This window comes from Neomonachus schauinslandi, chromosome 3 (genome assembly GCF_002201575.2).
Source record: "Neomonachus schauinslandi chromosome 3, ASM220157v2, whole genome shotgun sequence".
NCBI classification, from domain to species: Eukaryota; Metazoa; Chordata; class Mammalia; order Carnivora; family Phocidae; genus Neomonachus; species Neomonachus schauinslandi.
In genome coordinates, this window is record NC_058405.1 from 110034091 (window position 1) to 110059292 (window position 25202).

Below are 25202 nucleotides of genomic sequence, written 5' to 3' on the forward strand. Positions count from 1 at the left end.
CTCCAAGGTAGTTAGGCTGGTGATAGCTGAGGCCTATAAAGCTAATTGGGCAGATAAGAAAGGGGGTAGCAATCTGGTCTGGACATAGAAAGGAGACATTCCTTGGTGTTTACTGGCAAGTACAAAACTTTGCTGGAAGGGTGATCTATAAATGAAATTCACTAAAGAATTAAACTTCAAGAAGCCTTCCCCACAGTGAAATATGTGGCAATAAGCTTTGCAATTTTGATTTTTGTTTCATTTTAATGGGAAGATTATTTTTAGTATATGTCAATTTTAAATTCTTTTATTTTTATTAGCATTAACTTACATTGTAATTGATGTTTACTTTTATATCTTTTTATAAATTCAGTTTGACTGAATTTACTTTTAAGTATTATGTTCAATTAGGCTGTTTTAAAGGAAAGAAAACTATAGCATATCTCTAAATAGATGATTCCTCCTGTCTACTTCTCCACCATTTTTACCCTATGCACATATGCTGAGAATTATTTTGTGGTGAGTTTTCTCTTTAGTCCCATGGAAATAGAAATACGTATTGCAGGTTTCAGAAATTCATGAAGGAAATAAGTTGCCTGTGTTAAGGTTATACGATATTAAGGAAAGCTTTGAAGGTACTGATCTTACTCAAACCAAAGCAAACAAACAAAACAAAAATAACTTCATGCAGCATTCCAAGAAAGATTAAGGAGATGCAGAAATAGTCTGCAAAGTTTTTTTAGCTCCTAGTGATTTCGATACTTGAAAAGTAAAAAGCAACCAAAGTACTAATTCAAATGGTAAGCATTTGACTTTTAGACTTTTAGAATCTTACATACATACAATTTTGTTGATTAAAGCATACTTTGATTGAATAGATTAATCAAGTAACAGTAAAACAAACCATCTAGTCTTGCTTTCTGCATATTAGAGAATTCCATCAACCCAGAGAAATATAATGTCCTACATTTCCTTTGGAAGAACTCTAAAAGGCACATGTTACCTAGGAAGAAAAAGAGAGCTCTGGGAAATCTGTTAAAACATGGGTTACATAATGTAAGAAGCTGATCATCATTTTAGAACTTAAAAGGAAGGTGTCCCTGATGGCACGAGAAATGGCACAGAGAATTTCATGTACGGAGAAGGGGAAGAATGGGACCTTCAACATTTGTTCCCAGTGGCTAGTCTGAGCAGGCAACATCTAGGAACTGGCTGCAAAGACAATGTAATTATTTCACCACGTGTTCTTTTAGGAAAGTCATAGACAGAAGGAACATAGAAGTCATAGTATCACATCAGCTAGAAAGAAATATAGTATTCCCTATTTCCTTTTTAACAATTAATAAATCTTACCAAGCTGCAAGAATATATATATATGTATATACACATATATATATGCATATACATGTATATACACACACACACATATATATATATCTCCAATTCTAAGTGAAACAGACATTATATATGTACATAACTAGGAATTTTATTATTACATCATTTTGGAATTGTTAAATATTTGTGTTTAGTAAATTGATTCAAACTTACATGGTGTCTGAATCTAATTTTGTGTACACAGGATTGACATTAGAATTTTAGGTCCCTTATTTATAAGTCATAAAAGATTGGCTGAGTTTTAATCCACCTACACTCCATCTCTTATTTTACATATTAATTTACTCCTATGTAAAAGTATTATAGTACATTAATAGAGAATTTTTGTGCTAGTTGGAAACTCAATGCATAATTGAGACTGCTCTTTCTCCTAGCAAGTGCTACCATTCAGTTTTGAAAAAAAAATTATTTCATGGAATTACATAGCAGAATTTTGAGTTATTGTGGAGAGGAATTGTTCACCTTGCCATCTTTGGCATTAAAATGCGTAGATCTCAGAATTTCTCCAAGAATTCACACATCTAGGAAGAAAAAAAGCAAACTACACAGAACAGTTCTTCCACTGTGAAAAATAGCAAAATTCCACACCTACAACAAATTGCAAATTTTCACATATTTGCTCCAGGCAAACATTTGCAATTTTCACAGCAAATAAGGCTTTTGGCTCCAATACACATTTTTTTGTCTTCTCCCCCCCCCTTGGAAAAAATCACTCTCTCTATTTTCAGAAAACCAGAAAAAACACACAAGGCAAAATTTCTGATAATATCATCCTTATTCTAGGTATTTAATTTTGATACCTACCCACTTAAATGAAAAATATTAGTTCAACATGACTATACTTGATTCAAGAATTCACGAGTTTGTGCAGGAACCCTGAAAATGAAACTTAACTGTTATTGTGACCTGTTAATGTTAATGGGATTCCCAATTCCATTCTGATCAGAGGGATTGTTCCTAAAATGTTATTGTCTAGTGTTTTCAGGAAATAAAATATTTTCCCAGTAGTGAAATAGAAATAGAAGTTGGGTTTCCCCAAAAGATTTTTTTTTTTCATTTTAGTACTATAAGGCAATGGTCCTCAGGCAAAGGACAATGGTGTTTTCCAATCATCTATGAAGTACGGAGAATATTTTTTTAATAATGCTTATACAAGCATTTGTTTACATTAAAAACAAACAACAACAAAACCTAGAGACTGTGAAAGGCTATCCCTCTACTAATCTCCTCTAATTTACTTGCCTTCTAATATATTTTACTGAATGGGAATAACAGTCACAGCATTATTACAATAAGTACATTGAAAATTGTGCATAACACACTCGTGAGAGAATCTTTCTTGGGATATCATTCACAGCCTTTTGTCCTGTGGTTAAAACAAAACAAAAGCAAATCAAAAACAAAAAGAAAGGTTGAGCATTGCCATTATGTGATAGGGAGAAGGTAGGTCATTTAACCAATGCTGGTTTGAGTTTTCAAACTTCCAAATCCTATTCTATGTTATTCAGTTGATTTACTATGAATCACTTTATTTTATCCAGTAATGCATGTATGTGTTGTGGGGTGTGTGTGTGTATGTGTTGCATGATAGAGAACTTTCCATCGCACATCCATCTGATTTACTCCTGGTTTCTATATAGGATCTGTAAGTTATTCTGAGGGAAGTCATCTGAAAGTACAGAACAGATCAGGTCCTGCTTTTCTTTAAAACATAGCTTTTCTTTCACACACACACAAAAAATTCCCATCTCTTTTGCTTGTGTCTTAAAAGAGCAAGCACAATTTGATCTCTGACTATATAACGAAGTCCCTCTTTCCTATCTTTCTTCCATCTATCTTTTGTGGTACCAGAACCTGAACATTATGACATGTTTAATCCCACTTGGGTATCTTTACTTACCCTTGTCTGGCATATTCTCTCCTCATGCAGTTTCCCTGCTGAATTCCTCATCAGTCAAGGCAGCTAATTTTCCTTTTTTTTTTTTTTTTTTTCCCAGTAAAACTTTCACAGTCTCCCTATTTGGAACTCTTTCCTATCTCTGTATCTCTACCTCAATGATACTCCTTTCCCCATTAATTCATCACCATTCATTTGTCAAATTTTTATTGAGTCCCTATTATTGCTAACATCTGATAAATACAAAGGTAATTAGACATAGTTCTTGACTTCTAAGAGTTCCCCATGAGGCACATTGCCCCAGTCCAGTTATATAGGCAACTTGAGGGGCAGATTATCTCTTTATCACTTAGTAGCGCTTTAAAATGGCAAGTTCTTACAATATTTTTTTTCAATAAATTACAGTGCTTCACTGTAGGAGGAATACGCAGAGCCAATTTCTTTCAAATTTGGTTTATGGCATAAAGAACGCAGAATATAAGAATTATTCGTATCAATGTAGTTTTTAAAAGCACAGTTGTCGGGGTGACTGGGTGCTCAGTAGGTTAGGCGTCTGCCATTCGGCTCAGGTCATGATCCCGGGGTCCTGGGACCGAGCCCCGCCTCGGGCTCCCTGCTCAGCGGGGAGTCTGCTTTTCCTTCTTCTTCCTCTGCTGCTCCCCCTGCTTGTGCTCTCTGTCTCTCTCTCTGTCTGTGTCAAATAAATGAATAAAATCTTTAAAAATAAATAAATAAAAAGTAAATAAATAAATAAGAGCACAATTATCTGCTTCACAACTGAAAGTACAGTAAATTTACAGAGGAAAATGTCCTGCTGCTGTGTTTGGGGAACTTCTCCCTCACATTGTCAGTGCTTCAGCAATAGTTCTTACAGCAGCTTCCAATCCAGAGTTACTTTGTTGCTTAGAGCTAAGATGAAAGGATTTGACCAAATAATTATAAATTCTCTACTCCTATTAATTTGCTGTATATCTTAAATGTACTGTATAAAGTTTAAATGTTCTTTTTTAATCTCGATTTTTCTGCACCTCTTAAATCTTAGGCTAATTGCAATAAACACAGTTGGGTCAAAACTTTCAGATGCTACCATTCCAGTTAATCCAGTGGAGAAAACAAAACTCAAAGTTGATCTTTTTGGTTTTTTTTTTTCCTTTTTGTCTAGCTATGGAATAATTGTGTAGCTACTTTCAATGAAAAAGAAATACTTTAATCATATGTTTATAATTCCGTTATGTGATTACCACATATCTAATATTATATCTGTTTTGCATTACTTAACATACATCGAAATCCTACTGTTTGCCAGAACCCAAATGCCAATTTCTTTCCATCCTTACACTAATTTAGGCCTTTATCTCTCATCTGTACCTGTGGGATCATCTCCTAAGTGAACTCTTTCGGCTTAAAGACAATATCAATAATAATAGCATTTATTGAGTGCTTACTATGGGATGATTTAGTGTATTAGCTTATTTACTCTTCACTGGAGCCCAATCAGAGATAGATAGTATTAACTATTATTTGTAGTTTTCAAATAATAAAACTAATGCTCCTAGGAATTAAGTAAATTGCCTCATACATTTCCTGGCTAGAAAGAGTGGGAGTTAGGCGTTGAACCCAGGTGATCAACACAGCCACCACACTTTCAGTTATGATAATCCAATGCTTCATTTTAAGCTCTATTCATTTTTATGTATTTCTCACCAGCTACCTCTAGGCTCTAGCTGCCACTGGCCCCAGTCGTCTAGGCTCTTAGTTACAGAGGACAAAAGATAAGCTCAAAGGACCTCCATGACTTAGTACCCCTCTTCTTTTGCAGACTTATTTTTGGCTAGTGTCTGTTTCTCCTTTGTTTTCACACAATAAAGAATTGTTTGTAGATTCACTTACACTCTATACTTAGCCACACTTCTATGCTTGTGTTCTTGTGCACCTGCTGCCTGGAAAACCCTTCCTACTAATCTCCACCGTAACTCTAGTTATCAGTCAGCAATTCAATACAGTTGTCAATTTTTGGAAACTTCTCTAATCATAAGGTAAGTGAAATGCCATCCTGCCCCTGCTCTACACATCTAACACACTGCAAAAAATTATTTTAGCACTTATTTTATTTAGATTAACTTCTCATGTGCCCCTCTTCTACTAGACTATATACATTAGGAACAAAACACTGCTAATTTTTTGTCTCCAGTGTCTACCAGATTGCTTGGCAAACGAAATGCATTCAACAACTAAATATGTTGAACTGAGATGCAGGAGGAGACAGAGATGGACAAGAAGCCCATAGTCTCATTCAATTTTACTTGTGTACTTTGTCAGAGCAAACAGAAGATGAGCGATTATTAAAATCTAACAATTCTGAAAGTAACTGGTCAAGATACACTTTCATCAACACTGGAGTAGCTCTGCCTGGTTTGCCTCTTCTATACATGATTTCATTTGATCCTCACAATGAAAGTGTGCGGTGGTAGACACTACCATTATCCCCAGATTAGAGAAGAGGAAATTCAGAGTTAGAGAACTTGGATGTCTTCCGTAAGATCACACTGCCAGATGGCAGCCAGAGAATTGAAAATAGGCCATCAAACTCTAAAACCCTTTGTCTAATACTAAGCATTAAGGTTATTAAAAAATAGTAAAAAAAAAAAATGTACTCACTGAACCCTCCTGATGCATTAGTGACACTCCACTGGCAGTAAATGAGGTATTTCATGGGAGAGAGGTAGTTACAATATATGTTTGATAGAAGAAATATGTGTGATAAAGGAAAGCCCTAATTTTGGAATTAATATATAGTAGTCCCCCTTACCCACAGTTTTGCTCTCTGTGGTTTCAGCTACCCACACTCAATGTGGTCCAGAAGCACATGACCTTTCTTCTAACATATGGTCAGAAGGTCATATAGCCTAAGGCTACGTCACAGCACCCACATCATTCCCCTCCCTTCACCTCCTCACGTAGGCATTTTATCATCTCACATCATCACAAGAAGAAGGGTGAGTACCGTACAATAAAACATTTTGAGAGAGAGAAAGATACCACATTCACATAACTTTTATTTATTATTGTTATAATTTTCTATTTTATTATTAGTCCTTGTTAATCTCTAACTGTATCTAGTTTATAAATTAAACTCTATCATAGATACGTACATGTAGGGAAAACATAGTGCTTTTAGGGTTAAGTACTATCTGCGGTTTCAGGGATCCACTTGGGCTCCTGGAACATATCACCCACAGTTAAGGGGGGGGGCTACTGTATCTATGAAATTATTTTGTAACAAGAAGTACACATTCAGTAAAAGATATTTAGTGATTATATTCACTAATTTCACTTCTATCCTTTAGTATGTAGAACATATGTTGGTATCTAGCATATGGAAAGTTCAATGGGCATCTTTAATATAATTATCAAAATGGGTTTTCTATATGCTTTCAGTTGTAAATTTTATAGTAAAATAAAGAATGTAAAGCTCAAAACTATACATTTTCATTTTTATATGTTCTCCTTATATCTTTGTATGAAGTGGTCTTCCAACTATAGTGTCCAAAAACCATAGGACAACATAGGCATTATATCATTCTCTAAATAAGAACTGGTTCATTCCCACAAACATTTATTGAGTGTTTCTTATGTTGGATTGAGCATAGGAGAAGAATTGTGTTCTATAATGTGATGATGTAAATAAAGATGAAGGAGTCCTATTCCTTTATATTTGCATTTTGATGGTGCTGAAATTGAATAGGGTTGAAGTCATATTTGAAGAAGCTGTGAATTTTGGGAAAGAAGTTCAGAAATTATTTTGGTAGACAGAATAAAATAAGAAAATAAAATTGGTACTTCTGTCTTATTAAAATATCTTTGATATTACTATAAGCTGGAGAAAGTCTAAATCCACAGAAGGTTATTATTAAGTAAGTGTGTGTGTGTGTGTGTGTGTACTCACACAAAAAGGAAAGAAAGGCTTACCAAGATCATCAGCAATGGAAATCAAAAAGAAATGACTGATGACAGAGACATGGCCACAATGAGACTGATATAACTTGGTTACTCATTGGCTGGATGCAGTGAAGATAAACCAGGAGGTTAAACAGAAATATTTAAAATTTGTCAACTGGAAATATGTTATCTCATCAATACATGCACACCTATGTCCACTCACCCATATGTGCAAAATTTCCTGTCCCTGCCCAAGGGTTTATATGTTCCTATACTTCTAATTTCATGAGAAATACTCCATTAGACTTGTATCAAAAAGCCCTGATTTCTGCTCCATGATAGTGTTTCCTATATATGGACTGCTGAAAATATGTGACTTGAATGAAATGTGCATGTCTTTGTAGTATGAAAGAGATAGAAACTCTTTAAAAAATAAAATGTTGAGGCACCTGGGTGGTTCAGTCGGTCAATCATCCAACTCGATTTCAGCTCAGGTCATGATCTCAGGGTGGGTTGTGAGATCAAGCCCCATGTCAGGCTCAGCACTCAATGGGGAATCTGCTTGAGATTCTCTCTCTCCCTCTCTCTCTGCTTCCGCATGTGTGCTCGCCCCTCCCCCATGTGTGCTTTCTCTCTCTCTAAAATAAATAAATTAATATTTAAAAAATCAAAATCAAAATCAAAATGTAATTACAATGCTAAATTTAAAAAATCAAGTGCAGAATTTAAAATAAACATCTAAAAATTCACACTCAAGTCCCCAAATTTAGATATGTCTATGAATAATAATAATCCATTATACTTGTTGACCATTTTTATTCCCCACTTTCAAATATAATGTTTTAAAGGATATGATTTTAACACATGTGAAAAGGGTGCTTAAGTTTTATTTAAGCAAAAACTCTATGTGTCATGGGGAGTTCAGATGCCAACATACAATTTTCGTGACATTCTGACTTGTATCTCCCCAGATGGGTACTGAAAAATCAATGCAGCATTCTGTTTTAATTATCTTCCTCCAGACACTGATTATAGTACTACTTCATCACCTGTTGGGGAAGTGTTTACTGAGCATTTCCTATGGGCAAAGCACTCAGGTAGGTGTTGATGGCCATATAAAACAAGAATTCTGGCTCAAACATCCAAGAATCACTCTTTTCTCAAATAAGCCACTCTATACTTGCCTACTACATTCCATATTATTGCAATTTCCAGGCTTTTAATATATTTGTGTTATGTTCCACTTTGCTAAGAATTATTTAAGATAATTCCAAAAACCTTGATGAAGCCACTGTATGTTAGTGTGCTGAGTAACAAATGCTTTTATGATCTGCTGCTTTGTAAATTTTACAATGATCCAATTCTCCTGAGATGGATTGAGGCCATATTAGTTACATGGTGGTCAATAAGCAAGTCTCAAAATCCTTTGAAAATGGTATTAGTGTCACCTAATGACAGTTAATCCTATGAAATAGTGCTTCATAGCCAAGTTTTTGAAGCCATTGAAATAAAGAGCTAAGAAGCCTTGAGATTTTATATAATCAGTCTTTAAGTTGTATCTCTTAATTATTATTTTCTCATCAAGGTTTTTGAAAGGACTTGGATATCAAACTATTTGGAGGTCATGCCTTTCAGAATGTCTTGATTTCAAGTTCCCTACATTGTTAAAAAGGGCAGAGATCTATGACTTAGAAGTCAAATAAGCTGGTAATTGAGTGGCCATTCTTTTGCACATATTGGGGGAGGTGATTTTTGTGTACTTGGTCCTCTACTTTTACACTTCAAAGAGATCAATGAGAATGGCTAGCAGAATATAAATAAAATGGGGGAAGTTTCATTGGTGATGAAATAGAAAGGATGATAGTCTCACCTTCAACTTCAAAGGATTTTAATTAAATAATAAACAGGGGGAAATTATGAATTGAGTAAGAATGTCGGTTCAGTCCAGACTCTTCATTCAGTAGCTGCATGATCTTAGGAGGAAGTGCTAAAAATCCTTATCCCTTGCTTTTCTCATATACAAAATGGGAAAGAGTTATGTTTATATCTACTTCATAGAGTTGTGAGATTTAAATGACAAACAAATGGTCAGCCTGGTGCTTCGTCTATGGTAAGCTATCAACAAGTGTTACTTAGCAGGACTCATCTGCCCCATCTTCCTCACCATCATTACACAAGAGGGAAATGGGGTCAGATTCTGGCCCTCTCCCACCAACAAAGTTTCCCGAAGGAACAATGCGGCCAGGATCTGAGTGGAGAAAATGCTGAGAGAACTCCGTTCACAGTCTCTGTGAGGGAAAAAGACAGGATGTGGTCTCAATGAACATTTCAGAAACCTAGTATGGCAGGATTTCTTCCTTCTCTAGAAGCCAGAAAAACAGAAAGTTTCTAAGTATCAGAGAAAAAAATACTACCAGTTCTATAAAAAGATGCATTATGTCAAAACAGAGGACATTCCTGAATACTTAGAGCAATTGATTCAATGAAACAGATAAACTGTAAAAACACAATAAAGCGACCTAAAAACCACACAGTTAAAAAAAAACAAACAAACACTACATTAGGAGCTTTCTGATTTATGATCTCATTAAGATTTGAGACAATATTTTATTTATTTACATGGAGGAGGGAAATGTGAAATAAGAACAATCTGAAATCAGAAAACATAGCATGAGAAAGAAAAATATGATAGCTTAAATGAAACTATAATGGGTTTCAAAAAACACAGATATGATAGAAAACTGTTTTATAGAAGTCAAATTCAGGGAATTTGTGTAAGATACAGATGAAAACTGTAAAAAAGAAAAAGAAAAAAATTGGAAAAATCAAAGATAGAGGGAATAAAATATAAAACAAAAACCTAAACAAGAACAAAAATCAGGAGCAATAATCAAATTATTTTTTAAGAAAAAACTTTATTGAAATGATGAAAAAATCCAGAGTTACAGATTGATAAACCTCGATAAATATTAAGATCAAGAAAATTGAAGAAACTTTATTTTGAATAAAATGTTTAATACTAATAATAATAAAAAATCCTAGCAGCCAGGATGATAGGTAAACTACAAGACAAATAATTCACAATATTTGAAATATTGTGAAAAATAGTTTAATAATTATCACCTAGATCAAAAACAGATTTTATCAGCAAATATTGGCATTATTTGAGCCAAGAGTGAGGGGGTAAAATTTATGGTGAATTTCTCTTGTTACTCAAGATGATTTCAATATTTTTTCATTCAACAATTATATATTGAATGTTGAATGTAAATGGCAGGCATTAGGTACTGAAATGGATTTATTGGTAATTTGCTTCTTACAAATTTTACGATACTTCCCAAACCTTCAATTAAAAAACGTATAAGAGGGCGCCTGGGTGGCTCAGTTGGTTAAGCGACTGCCTTCGGCTCAGGTCATGATCCTGGAGTCCCAGGATCGAGTCCCACATCAGGCTCCCTGCTCAGCAGGGAGTCTGCTTCTCCCTCTGACCCTCCTCCCTCTCATGCTCTCTGTCTCTCATTCTCTCTCTCGCAAATAAATAAAAAAAATAAATAAATAAAAAAATTTAAAAAAATTAAAAACGTATAAGAAGAAAATAAAAGTGAAAAGAAAATGCCTAAGAAAGTAAAGGGCAAGAAGGAGAGATAAGACAAATGAGGCAATTTAAGAACTTAACTAATATTCTCATTCAAAAGGATAGACTGCTCCTCTTTGCATGGAGCTTGATCATACTGATTCTCAAAGGCAAGGCTTTCACATCTTCACCAGCCATCTCTCAAGGGCAGGGAGTCTGAAGCCAGGGAAAAGGGCTCACAGCAATGATGCCAGTCAAAACATTTGAAACCTCCTCACATAGTCTCTCTCTGCTCTGTACCATTCTTTCATACCACCACAATTCTGAAGAGCACATGGGTACTCCTCAGCTCTTATTTCTTCTCAGAAAAGTCTGTATCCTTGGGCAAGCCATTTCCTTCCTCTGGGCTTCAGTTTTCTCCTGAGCAATAGCTGGAACTGGACAAGGCATGATAATATTCTTTATATTTGTAATTTGCAGATGGTTTAGGGATTACAACCATGACCCTCAAGCTTGACTAATAGTAGAATAGTGTGGCAGATCTTTGTTTTGTTGTGTTTTGTTTTGTTCTATTGTGTTTTAACACTGATGCCTGTTTCTTTTCCCCAGATTCTAATATAAATGGTATTGGAATAAGGCCTGGCCATCAAAATTTTAAAAGCTGATCAGGTAGAGAACCATGGAATGAAATTAATTTCTTGGACATCAAGCCATGTACTGTGTGTTGGTGCGAAGCTGAATTACAGTATCAAAAACCTAGTTCATTTACTATTGGGGCAGGGAGGGGGGCAACATCTGCCAATAAAAAATGAATGTCTGAAACATTAAGATCTTTTACAAAAGAATCTGGTTCTTTAAATATGTGTTTTGTGCCAAAGACAGGAGCTGTCTTGAGAGTATTCCTTGTGGACATACCAGTCGAGGACCAAACATCTTTTCCTACAGCAGATAAGAGTAGACACTTCATGTGAAGCCTGGGGCATTGACTCTGGGAGAAGGGAGCAAAAACAGGTGGGACTCCACAACTAGCAAGCATTGGGGGAAACTGAAAAATTCTGCCTCAACAGGGCAAGACCCTTGGCCTTGAATTCCCTTCTCCAAGATGACCCGTATATTTCTCTTACTGTTTTGTTTTTGTTTTTTTATTATTATTATGTTATGTTAATCACCATACATTACATCATTAGTTTTTGATGTAGTGTTCCATGATTCATTGTTTGCGTATAACACCCAGTGCTCCATGCAGTACGTGCCCTCTTTAATGCCCATCACCAGGCTAGCCCATCCCCCCACTCCCTCCCCTCTAGAACCCTCAGTTTGTTTCTCAGAGCCCATAGTCTCTCGTGGTTCGTCTCCCCCTCCAATTTCCCCCCCTTCATTCTTCCTTTCCAGCTATCTTCTTTTTTTTTTTTTTTTAAACATAAAATGTATTATTTGTTTCAGAGGTACAGGTCTGTGATTCAACAGTCTTACACAATTCACAGCCCTCACCATAGCACATACCCTCCCCAGTGTCTATCACCCAGCCACCCCATCCCTCCCACCACCCACCACTCCAGCAACCCTCAGTTTATTTCCTGAGATTAAAAATTCCTCATATCAGTGAGATCATATGATACATGTCTTTCTCTGATTGACTTATTTCACTCAGCATAATACCCTCCAGTTCTATCCACGTCATTGCAAATGGCAAGATTTCATTCCTTTTGATGGCTGCATAATATTCCATTGTATATATATACCACATCTACTTTATCCATTTATCTGTCGATGGACATCTTGGCTCTTTCCATAGTTTGGCTTTTGTGGACATTGCTGCTATAAACATCAGGGTGCACATACCCCTTTGGATCCCTACATTTGTATCTTTGGGGTAAATACCCAGTAGTTCAAATGCTGGATCATACAGTAGCTCTATTTTCAACTTTTTGAGGGAAGCCACTCTCTTACTATTTTTGATCTCTACTAAAATCTCTTTTATCAGAGACACACTCCCTGATCATTATATCTATATACTTCACCCCTTCTGTATACTTCTCTGTACTTTGTGTTATTTTATGTGTCTTCATAGGACCACTTGACTTATTACATACTTATTTATGTGTGTGCACTGATGTTGTTCCATTCTAGAACAGTTTCTGGTTTATAGTATATAGTCAATTAATACTCATTGACAATATTGCAAGGCTGGAGTTCTCATAAGGAATAAATTGCAAATCTACTCCAAGAGCTGATCTATTTTTCTATTGAAAGACTACTTCTTAGTATTTATAGAAGATCTTCATAGCACTTAACCTAAACGCTATTATTCAAAAAGTTGTTAATAACTGATTAGACCATCAATAATATTCTTAAAGAACATTTCTGTTTAATGTTTCAGCATCTTCGAATAGACTTATATCTGCTAACAGGCTCCCACCCAAACCTCCAACTGATTTTGTTACATTTGTAAGAATCTTCATGGATACTTTTATAGCTAATACATATAAAAAATATTTTTAAATGAACAAACTGGATGAAATAATTTTGTATCATTCAAATAACTGTTGAAAATTACCTGTCAGTCATACAAAATATATTTTGAGGGACAAAGGATGCGATTGCTGTGGTTTATAATAAGCTCTGCTTCTTTTTATTGGTTACCAGTCATCAGAGCCATTATCTCAAAACTACTCAAAGTTCTTGATAGTAAAATGATGTGATCAGTTATCTAGTGTACAATAAATTATCTGTTTTCCATGGTAAGTTGCAAGTGCCCATTTTATGTAAATGTCATAGAATAATATTTGATAGTAAAACCTGAGATTTGCTTGTTTTTTCTGTAAACTATTGAACCTAGAGACTGAAATCTGCCATTTGTTAAGAACAAATAACAAGTCACAGTTTATACTCTTTTTAAATCTAAAGACCAAGAAGTGATGGGAAAATTTGAGACAGTAAAAAAAAAAAAAAAAAAAAAAAAAAAAAAAAAAAAAAAAAAAAAAAACACTAACAAAAAATCATATAAGTTCTGCTTTGAATCTATACAGAGGGAATCATCTCTGAGGAAATGGTTTAAGTTAACTTGGCAAAGAAGGGGGCTCACCATTAAGAAAAAGAATAAAACTTTAAATAATTTGGTCAGTGTGTCATCTTTACCCATAATTTATAATAATATAAATGAAACAATAGGCAATTTTTGATCAAAAAATATTTCCATGAGCTTGGATGTATGTGGATCTTCAGAATTTAGGAAATCCTGCCTATAAAGCTATTGTCAAAAGATCTATCCTGATCTACTTAGCCCTTAACCATACTCTCCTAAAATTATAGTAGTAGTAGTAGTAATAAATTTAATATTAGAATCAAAATTTGTGGGTTTTTTGTTCGTTTTTTTTTTTTTTTTTTGAGAGAGATTGAGGAGGGTGTGAGGATGTGAGGTAGGACAGAGGAAGAGGAAGAGAGAGAATTTCAAGAAGGCTCCATGCCCAGTGCTGAGCCCAACATAGGGCTTGATCTCAGGACCCTGAGATCATGACCTTAGTTGAAATCAAGAGTCGGACTCTTAACCGACTGAGCCATCCAGGTGCCCCAAAATTTGTGGTAGTTATAAACTATGTCCACAACTTGTTTGACTGTCCTTCCATTGTGAGGGAGGTTTTATTCCTCCTTCCCTTTAATCAGGACCCACCTTAGTGACTTACTTGTGGCAAAACACCAGATGAGATCCTGTGTGACTCCATCTTGAAATGTTTGATCTAGGGAAGGCCAGCCTCTATATAAGGAACCTGACTACTCTAACACTCCTATGCTAAACAGGCCACATATTAAGTGCTCGAAATAATAGCTCAGCTGAGCCAACAGTCAGCACCAACTGCCAGCCATCTTGGATGTTCAACTCAGCTGAGCCTTCAGATGATTGCACTCCCAGCAATTACACAAATGACCCAAGCAAGAAATGCCTAGCGAGTACCTCCAAAATGTCTGACCCTCATCTACAAAATTATGACCCAAATTGAAATCATTCTTTTAAGCAACTACGACTTGGGATCATTCATTCCACAAGTATATTAACTAGTACAGATTAGAAAGCCATACATCTACAACCTCTCTTATCAAAAATTATACCATGAACAATTATTTTCTTAAATTGTCTATTTATACCCAACAGCAAAGCTTCTCAGAGGAATATTTTATGTTGACTTTTTTTTTTAACTTTTAAGTTGCTTATAACTTCCTTAAAGTTAAATAAAAAATAGAATAATAAAGGGCTTATCTGAAAATGAGAATTTATTTAATTTTTAGATTTTATTTATATTCAAGTTAGTTAACATATAGTGTATTATCAGTTTCAGGAGTAGAATTTAGTGATTCATTGTTTGCCTGTAACAATTCATCAGTTGCAAGCAAATTTAGTGGTTCATCAGTTGCTCATTACATCAAGTACCCTCCTTAATGACCAAATACCCCATCCCCAACCTACCTTCCCTCCAACAACCCTCCATTTGTTCCCTATAGTTAAGAGTCTCTTATGGTTTACCTCGCTCTCTGTTTTAATCTTATTTTATTTTTTCCTTCTCTTCCCCTATGTTCATAAGTTTTGTTTCTTAAATTCCACAAATGAGAGAAATCGTATGGTATTTGTCTTTCTCTGACTGATTTATTTCACTTAGCGTAATACACTCTAGTTCCATCCAGGTCATTGCAAATGGCAAGTTTTCATTCTTGTTTAGTGGCTGAATAATATTTCATTGTGTATATATACCACATCTTCTTAATCCATTCATCAGTTGATGGACAGACATCTGGGCTCCTTCCGTATTTTGGTTATTGTGGACACTGCTGCGATAAACATTGGTGGTGCATGTGCCCGTTTGAATCACTATTTTTGTATCCTTAGGATAAATCGCTGGGTTATAGGGTAGTTCTATTTTTAACTTTTTGAGGAACCTCCATACTGTTTTCCAGAGTGGCTGCACCAGTTTGCATTCCCACTAACAGTGTAGGAGGGTTTCCCTTTCTCTGCATCCTCACCAACACCTGTTGCTTTCTGAGTTACTTTTAGCCAGTCTGACTGGTGTGAGGTGATATCTCATTGTGGTTTTGATTTGTATTTCCCTGATGTCAAGTGATGTTGAGCATTTTTTCAAGTATCTGTTAGGATCTTCTACTTTTATGTCAAACAGCTGTCAGTTGTTTTGATTTCCGCCCCCCTCTTTCTGACAATCTTTGTCATTTGTAGTACCCCAGGAAAAAGTTCCATCAGATTTTATTTAGCTAGTACTGATTAATTTTTATGTAACTAACAAATTTTCCCATGGATTTGTTCCTTAAATCATCATTTGTGGATGTTAAATAATGTTATTAAGTTTGGCCAACTTGTTTTCTTCATGGATTTAGTCAAATATCCTTAGAGGACTAGAGAATGCCTTGTCTATAGTTCAATATGTAATTATTATTATTATTTTTTTAAAAGATTTTATTTATTTATTTGACAGAGAGAGAGATAGCGAGAGCAGGAACACAAGCAGAGGGAGTGGGAGAGGGAGAAGCAGGCTTCCCGCCGAGCAGGGAGCCCGATGTGGGACTCGATCCCAGGACCCTGGGATCATGACCTGAGCCGAAGGCAGACGCTTAACAACTGAGCGACCCAGGCGCCCTCAATATGTAATTATTATTATATAGTCACAAATAGTTATCCAGGGTGCAGATAAAGTTTGGCAAAGGCATTACCAACTCTCCATTAGATATTCAGAACAAATTATGCCAGCTACTTGCTGTATAAACGTATGAGGAAGAAAAGGCTGTCAAATTAAGTCCAAACATTAACAAAATATGGTGTATATTTATTTTAGCAGGAAACTAAGACATAATAAATGCATCTAATTAGGATATGAATTAAATATGTATTGTACATTCCTGTCAGAAAAGGTTTAATAGAGTCTTAAGAATTGGACTCTGGAGTCATGATGTCTGGGTTCAAATCCAACCTCGGGTCCTACTGTAGAGTCTGCAAACCACTCATCAAAAAATCTATTTTGCTGTTTTCCTGAGCATCCTTTGATATTAGAATGACCATGTACCTGAGTTCTCAACAATTTAATGTGAGTGGAAGTGATATGCGATATCTAGGTCTGTCCCATAGAGCCTTATCCTTTCATTGTCTGGATGTCATCTTTTAAGATCTTCTTGGAAAACATGTATTTAAGGTTAGCAGAACTTTGATCAGTTTGGTTTTATGAAGGACTGTGTGGAAGAGAGTTTTCCCATCCCCTACTCACCACTGACTTGGGACTGTGGCAGGGTATTTCAAAATTAAAAATACATATCTTCTATAGAAATCCTTTCAAAATGTTGTGTTTGCATATTACTATAGCCACTGAACCCTAATATAAGCACTTACTAGCTATATAACATTGAGAAAAACTAAACTTTCAGTGCCTCAGCATTCTCATGTGTAAAATGGCCATATTTAACACCTCCGTATGGAGTTGTTGAAAGGATGAAATAAAGTAGTATATGTTGAGTACTTAGAACAGATTATGATTGACAGTAAACACTATGAGATCTTCTTATAAGAAGCCATTATCTTCATCATCATTATTATGATGATTCAGTACATAGAATGTCTAATAAGTAAGACTAGGTTCACATCACATAAATAAACAACAAGAATTACTTCTTATGTTTGAACTATGAAAAGAAAATGCTAATACTCATTTCTTTTATTCATACATTAAAATATTAAATACCTACTCTTTATGAAGTGTCCCTAAAAACTGCAGATACACCACTGAATATGACAGATGGCTTTCCAGCCCTGACAGATCATATTGTTTAATGGAGAAAACAAGTAATCATTCCACAGTTGCAGTATGTGGGATAAGTTTCATATTCAAGGTAGAAAAAGATGACATAGAAGCAAGTAAGTAGGGCACCTAATAAAATCGGGAGAAATCGATGACTCTAAGACCTTAGTGATAAGTGGGAATCACCTGGGGCTTATCTAGTTGAAGGAATGAATTTGGGGGCTGGACAGGGAGAAGAGAGTTCCTGAAAAAGGAAAAGCATATGCCAAGGCCAGGAGGTAAGAGGAAGCATGGCAGAATCTTCTTCTCTTTCTCTTTCTACTCTTCCTTCTTCCCCCATTGCTCCCCTCCCCCTTCCCTTGTTCCTCCTCTTTCTCCCTCCTCTTTTTCTCCTTCTTCTTTTTTTTCTCCTTCTTCTGCAGCTTTTTAAAAAAAAAACTTTTATTTGATAATAGTTGACACACTATGTTACATTAGTTCCAGGGGTACAACATAATGATTCAACTTCTCCATACATTAAGAAGCAATGAGAGTACATGAAGGAACACAGGGGTACAGGGAAAGATGAAATGAGAGAGGGGAGCAGGGGAAAGGAAACAAAGGGACTTCAATGCTGTGCTAAGACCTTTGGGTTTATCTTTATATTTTTTTAATTTTATTATGTTATGTTAATCATCATACATTACATCATTAGTTTTTGGTGTGGTGTTCCATGATTCATTGTTTGCGTATAACACCCAATGCTCCATTCAGTACATGCCCTCTTTAATACCCGTCACCAGGCTAGCCCATCCTCCCACCTCCCTCCCCTCTAGAACCCTCAGTTTGTTTCTCAGAGTCCATAGTCTCTCGTGGCTCTTCTCCCCCTCTGATTTCCCCCCCTTCATTTTACCCTTCCTACTATCTCTTCTTTTTTTTTAACATATAATGTATTATTTGTTTCAGAGGTATAGGTCTGTGATTCAACAGTCTTACAGAATTCACACCTCTCACCATAGCATATACCCTCCCAATGTCTATCACCCAGCCACCCCATTCCTCCCACGCCCCACTATTCCAGCAAACCTCTGTTTGTTTCCTGAGATCAAGAATTCCTCATATCAGTGAGATCATATGATACATGTCTTTCTCTGATTGACTTATTTCGCTCAGCATAATACCTTCCAGTTCCATCCACGTCATTGCAAATGGCAAGATTTCATTTCTTTTGATGGCTGCATAATATTCCATTGTATATATATACCACATCTTCTTTATCCATTCATCTGTCCATGGATATCTTGGCTCTTTCCATAGTTTGGCTATGTGGACATTGCTGCTATAAACATCGGGGTGCACATACTCCTTCGGATCCCTACATTTGTATCTTTGGGGTAAATACCCAGTAGTTCGATTGCTGGATCATATGGTAGCTCTATTTTCAACTTTTTGAGGAACTTCCATACTGTTTTCCAGAGTGGCTGCGCCAGCTTGCATTCCCACCAATGGTGTAGGACAGTTCCCCTTTCTCTGCATCCCCGCCAACATCTGTCATTTCCTGTCTTGTTAATTTTAGCCATTCTGACTGGTGTGAGGTGGTATCTCATTGAGGTTTTGATTTGGATTTCCCTGATGCCAAGTGATGTTGAGCACTTTCTCATGTGTCTGTTGGCCATTTGGATGTCTTCTTTGGAAAAATGTCTGTTCATGTCTTCTGTCCATTTCTTGATTGGATCATTTGTTCTTTGGGTGTTGAGTTTGATAAGTTGTTTATAGATTTTATTTTTTTATTTATTTTTTATTTTTTTATTTTTTATTTTAAAGATTTTATTTATTTATTTGAGACAGAGAGAATGAGAGACAGAGAGCATGAGAGGGAGGAGGGTCAGAGGGAGAAGCAGACTCCCCGCCGAGCAGGAAGCCCGATGCTGGACTCGATCCCGGGACTCCAGGATCATGACCTGAGCCGAAGGCAGTCGCTTAACCAACTGAGCCACCCAGGCACCCAATAAGTTGTTTATAGATTTTAGATACTAGCCCTTTATCTGATATGTCATTTGCAAATATCTTCTCCCATTCTGTCGGCTGTCTTGGTTTTGTTGACTGTTTCCTTTGCTGTGCAAAAGCTTTTTATCTTGGTGAAGTCCCAATAGTTCATTTTTGCCCTTGCTTCCCTTGCCTTTTCTAGGTGAGAAGTTTCTAGGAAGAAATTGCTGTGGCTGAGGTCGAAGAGGTTGCTGCCTGTGTTCTCCTTTAGGATTTTGATGGACTCCAATCTCACATTTAGGTCTTTGAACCATTTTGAGTCTATATCTTAAAGACTATGGATTTAATGTAGGGGGATGACATGGCAAAGATTCCAGTTTTAGAAAGGTGACTCTGTCTACGATGGGAAAATGGATTGGCAGAAATAAGTCTGTTCACCCTGAGAGTGAGAGAACTATGACAAGGCTGATAGACTAGTCTAGGTGATAGATGATGGTAGCCAGAGGTAGGACAACAGTAGAAATAATGGGGACCAGTGAATGTATGAAAAACATATTAGGTGGTAAATCTACAGGACTGGGAAATTGTTATTTATGAGGATAAAGAGGAGGAGTCACAAGAAATATTCAGGTTTATAATTAGGCTACTGAGTGGCTGGCAGCATTTGAGGGCACTCCAGAAGAGAGTTTTATTGATTTTGAGTTTGCAGCATGTAGCAGATTTCAAAATGTGGAGCATGAGTAAGCACTTGGGTACTTGTGTTCAGAAGTCAAGTCTGTATTTGTTATGAATCTGTTTGCCTGGAAGAGTGGTATAAAAAGCAAAAAGGAGCCTGTTCTTGGTCTACTCATTAGTCTTGAGCTGACCTGAGGCAAATTTAAAGTCAAGAAATGTGACTAATGTCATGTTTATATGTTTATCTAGCTGACAGAGTGATGTAGAGTAACTGGGATTTGAATGAATATTTACTGGGATGATTTAATAAAGGAAATATTCCTGCATTCTAAAATGTATTTTAGTGATCATTCTATATTAGAAAATCTCTCCTTAGCTCTCATTTTCACTGCATAGAAACAGGAAGCTCCAAGAGGACTCCTTAATGAAACCCTGCTTTAAAAGAAAGAAAATCAATGTAACTGATCTGAAGATAGACTGAAAAGAGATCTTAGTTGCCTTGAAATGGCTTTTTATCACTACTTTATTGAATGGGTCCTTCAATTTTTTTATTTAGAAAATATGATAAATTAAAATTTTGTTCTGATTATGCAAGTAATTCTTTTGACAAAATTTGGAAAATAGAGAAAACTTAATGGAAAAAATCTATACTTAAATGAAGGCACTATTAATATATTTTTATATTTCCATCTAATACTTTTAATATGGATACATGTTTTTTCTACAAAATTAGCAATAAAATTTTATATATTGTTATTATTTATTTATTCTAAAGTAAACCCCTAAGTCATTAAATATTCTTTGAAAATTCAAAGTATTAGAACTGATAATAATTTAAATTTTAAAGTATTTAAATGGATATAATATGGGTTCTAATTTCTCTTCATTACATATAACTCAGATGATCTTTATATATGATACAAAAATCATGTGTTCTTAGAAGTGGAATTACCTGATTAAAAAGTATGCCTAAGGGATGTTTAAGATCACTTGGTTATTTATTAGGGTTACTGTGGGGAAATCACATTCCAGAACCTAAGCTAAATGGAACATTTCTACAACCTCCTTCTCTCGTAGTACCATTTTCTGTTTATTAAGTGTGCCTTATAACCAATGATTGTTTAAGAGAGATACAATGGAGATTTTTATGCTGATTAAATGGTACATTTTCCCTAAAGTTTGCTTTGAGTGCAGATCTAAAGCATATTTGTAATTTTCTAAAATGACACTATTTATTCCTACCCAATGTTCGGATCTACATGGAAACCCTAAAGCCACAGTTTTCTCCACAGCTTTAATGTGCTTTATTCTGCATGACATTGAAAGGCAGTGTCAATTACGACGAATTGTGAAGCTCACAACTAATGATACATTTAAAGCCAATTCATTTGTCTCTTTGATCATGTAAATGCGTTGGCGTTCACCAAGCCTGCCACGATAGGACATTATAGCTACTTTGGAGTCATTTCATTGTACACTTATATATCAGTGCAGCTGCCACTAATGTTTACAAGTCCATGTGCTACCTATCTTCATGATATTTTTGCAGAGGTTAATGCTCATGCTCAGTAGATGTATTTATTACGCAGGCAATAACAGACCCACAGGAGCCATTGCAGCTCTTAAGACATGAGTGTCTATGATCATTCCCATTTTATTCTATCTTCTTCTTACTTTATTTAGCTGGTGAGCTTGTTTTTGTTTATTGTTTTTTGGTTTTTTTTAATAATTCTCTCCCCATTTTGAAACCATTTTGGTAGATTGTAATGGTAAATTAGTATTATACCTATAGACTTTAGAAAATACTTTATTGGCATACAAATCAAACCTATTTCTAGAACTACAAGTACTTGCTCTTTGACTTTGAAGTTATGTCCCTATTCATGCTGATCCACTCTTGATAATAGTCTAGACAATAATTGACTGTTGCATAGGAAATATTTCACATCTTGCAAAGGTTTTGGTTGTTCTGCAATAGTAAGTGAGAGCAAGGCATAAAATGTTATTCCCTAGATCCAACACCTTGCAACATAACTTACAGAAGCTTTCTCTTCAAGAAAAATTCTCACTTTCAATTCATGTTTAGTCTGTTTTTCCTATCTTATCCCTAACAGCTGGGATATATCTGCTTCCAGGGAAATGTGTTATGTATGTTTAATACCAATAGCTAAAAAGAACTTTGAAAACTGAAAATAGCCTTACATTTAGGTTTAAAGCAATCTGCCAAATAATTTTTAAATTGATCGCCAAAGCAGTGATCATGACTTTAATTATTAACAAAGATTATTAATGACTAAGGCCCAGTCTACAGAAACACAGAAAAGATAGCCAAAGATAATCATTTTTATTTCAATCATAACTTAATCCATAGCATTCTTTTCTTCGAATCAGCAAGCTTCTGGTCCTGGACCAATTTGCTTTAAGTAGAAATTACACTTAATCCATGGTCTCTGAGGCCAGTGTGTGAAGACAGGAGTTCCCTTCTTCTTATGACTTTGTCAGTTTCGCTCTGCTGGAAGGCCTTCAACTTTGCCAGATCGCGTGCTCTGAATTCACATGCTTAGTCAGGAAGGCTGAGGTGATATTAAACCAGTCTCATTCCCCAGGAGCCACACCATTTTTGCTCAAATCAGGACTATTGGCCAATGGGGGCATTACTCACAGAATATTTGTCAGGCCAGATGTTTTGATGTTCACCCTCTACCTATGAGGCAATGTCTCTGGATACTGAGTCACCGGGAGGGGTGAACGACTCAAGGAATTACAGACCTTCAGCTGTTAGCAAAGGAGGTCTCATTCACTCAAAATCATCACAGCGTTTTGTTTTGAGGCTGAATACCAGTAAGAATCAAGGTATGGGTGAGTTCTGAGTCGTCTAAGTGTATTGAAAGATGGTGTACATCGCTAATGCCCTACCCAGTGACCTCAAAACTGAGTGAAAGTGCTAATGTGAAAATGGTTTTGTCACCTTGCTTCAGTGTTAACTATCAATGGTGAGTGAACAAGATTTCCTAACTCCCCCTATCTAAAGAATAATAAAGGTCCTGATGGATTGTTTGATTTCTCAGGCCAACGGAGAACATTCAATGATGGCACAGTCTAGCAAAACCCCAGAACTAACTTCATGCTACTTGTTTATATAAAAGATATTTAAAAGGCCATTGTATTAAATGCTCATTGGAGCTCTTTCAGTTAAGGTACCTAGACTGAATTCAATCATAAAAAATCTAATAGATTTTGTAGAGAGGAAATAATCTGAATACAATCAATATCAGTACTTTTTAAGAAATTATCCTTATTTGTCTCACATTAATTTTGTACTAAAATATGGTGGGCCTATCCTTGCACTATATTCAAATCCCACTGTTATTTTAAAACCAACTAAAAAACAAAACATCCTATAAATTAGATTATAGTATGTACAAATGATACACCTATAATTGTAAGACTCTGTTATCCATAATAAGAATAGTTTTGTTTCCAAAGGCCAGCCCATACGTTCTCTTAGCTCAAAGGAATATTACACAGGTAGGATGCACTGAAAGATCAATGGCCCTTTCACATCCTGAGAATTTGGTACAAAAGCCTTCTTTCTGAGAGGGGACTTTTGATAATGCATGATAGTAATAGAAAGCACTGATTTTAGTTCAGAGTATAGAGAACCTACAAGACAATGACAAGAAAATTTGTAAATAATAGAGTGATCATAAACCCAAGTTCATTGAATGACAAAGGTACATTTTCCTCTGGGAAACCAGTGGGAAGGTCCTCTGCTATTACTAATCTAATTCCTGATGAGACAAGTAAATTAGTCATTCAAAAAATGGTGTCATTGCTATTTTTTGAGACATGGTGAAAGCCTGAATTTATAATGCTTGATGCCAGAAGTGGTATTTATATTCGTATAGCATCTACCGTAAAGGTGACTAAGGTATAATAACTACCAAAAGGAATCCCATTTGAAAAATCGCTTTATTTTTTTTTTCTTGGGCAATATGAAGAGGATGAGAGGCAAACAAATTATATTTGTAGTATGAGAACGAACTATTTTATCTCATTTTTAAAAATATACAACTTTCAAACAGCTTCCAAATTGGGATCCTGCATCATTAAGCATTTGACATTTGTCCAGTTAAAACTATTGACTCATGCTTTCATTGCTTCCCCCTCAAATTACTACAGTGCCACAGCTGATCTGACTATATTTTCCATTTGTTATAAATAGCCACAAGAAAAGTATTAATTATCCTTGTACGATTTAATGCACCAACTGCCTTAACCTTTCAGGTTTTCTTAAACGCCAGCATAACAAGGCATATCCATGGCAGCAAATGTGATTTATGACAGGAATCTTTAATTTCTGTTTTTAAATATGTTACCCACCGATCTGCATACATTTAAATTCGCCTGCAACACTTTTCTCTGTCTTGAGGCTGTTGTTTAATATTCAAGGATGATTTTTGTCCACATACATTTTGGTCTATGTCACCTCAGATTAAATTATTACTGTTTGCAGCCTTTTCGGAGCAGGCCTCAGGCCCTTATTTACAAGAATCAATGAAACAGTAATGAAAATCCATTTTTCATACTATCAGCTCTGGCCTGCTTTTATTTAGTTAGCTGTGTCTAAGCAAGCAATTCATTTTGTGCAAATGTCATGTAGAGAAAAAAGGATGAGCCGTGAAAGGGTTAATCATGAAATAAGACCTAAGCTTTCCCCCATATAAAAAGCATCCGTAATGTTAAAATTAAAAAAAAGCCCTTCTTAATGTATGCAAAGTAATGTATATTGACACATAAGCAAGGCTTTTCATGATGAATATTGAAATATATATGCAAAGCACAGGAAATGTGTAACATGTTATAGATCTTTCAGTGTACATTTAGAGGAAATGAACCATTTATATTCTACAATTTAGTGAATACCTACTGTTTATTGGTACAGAGCACATAGGAGTATATTTGTCTTAGTAATTTATTTAGGTAAATA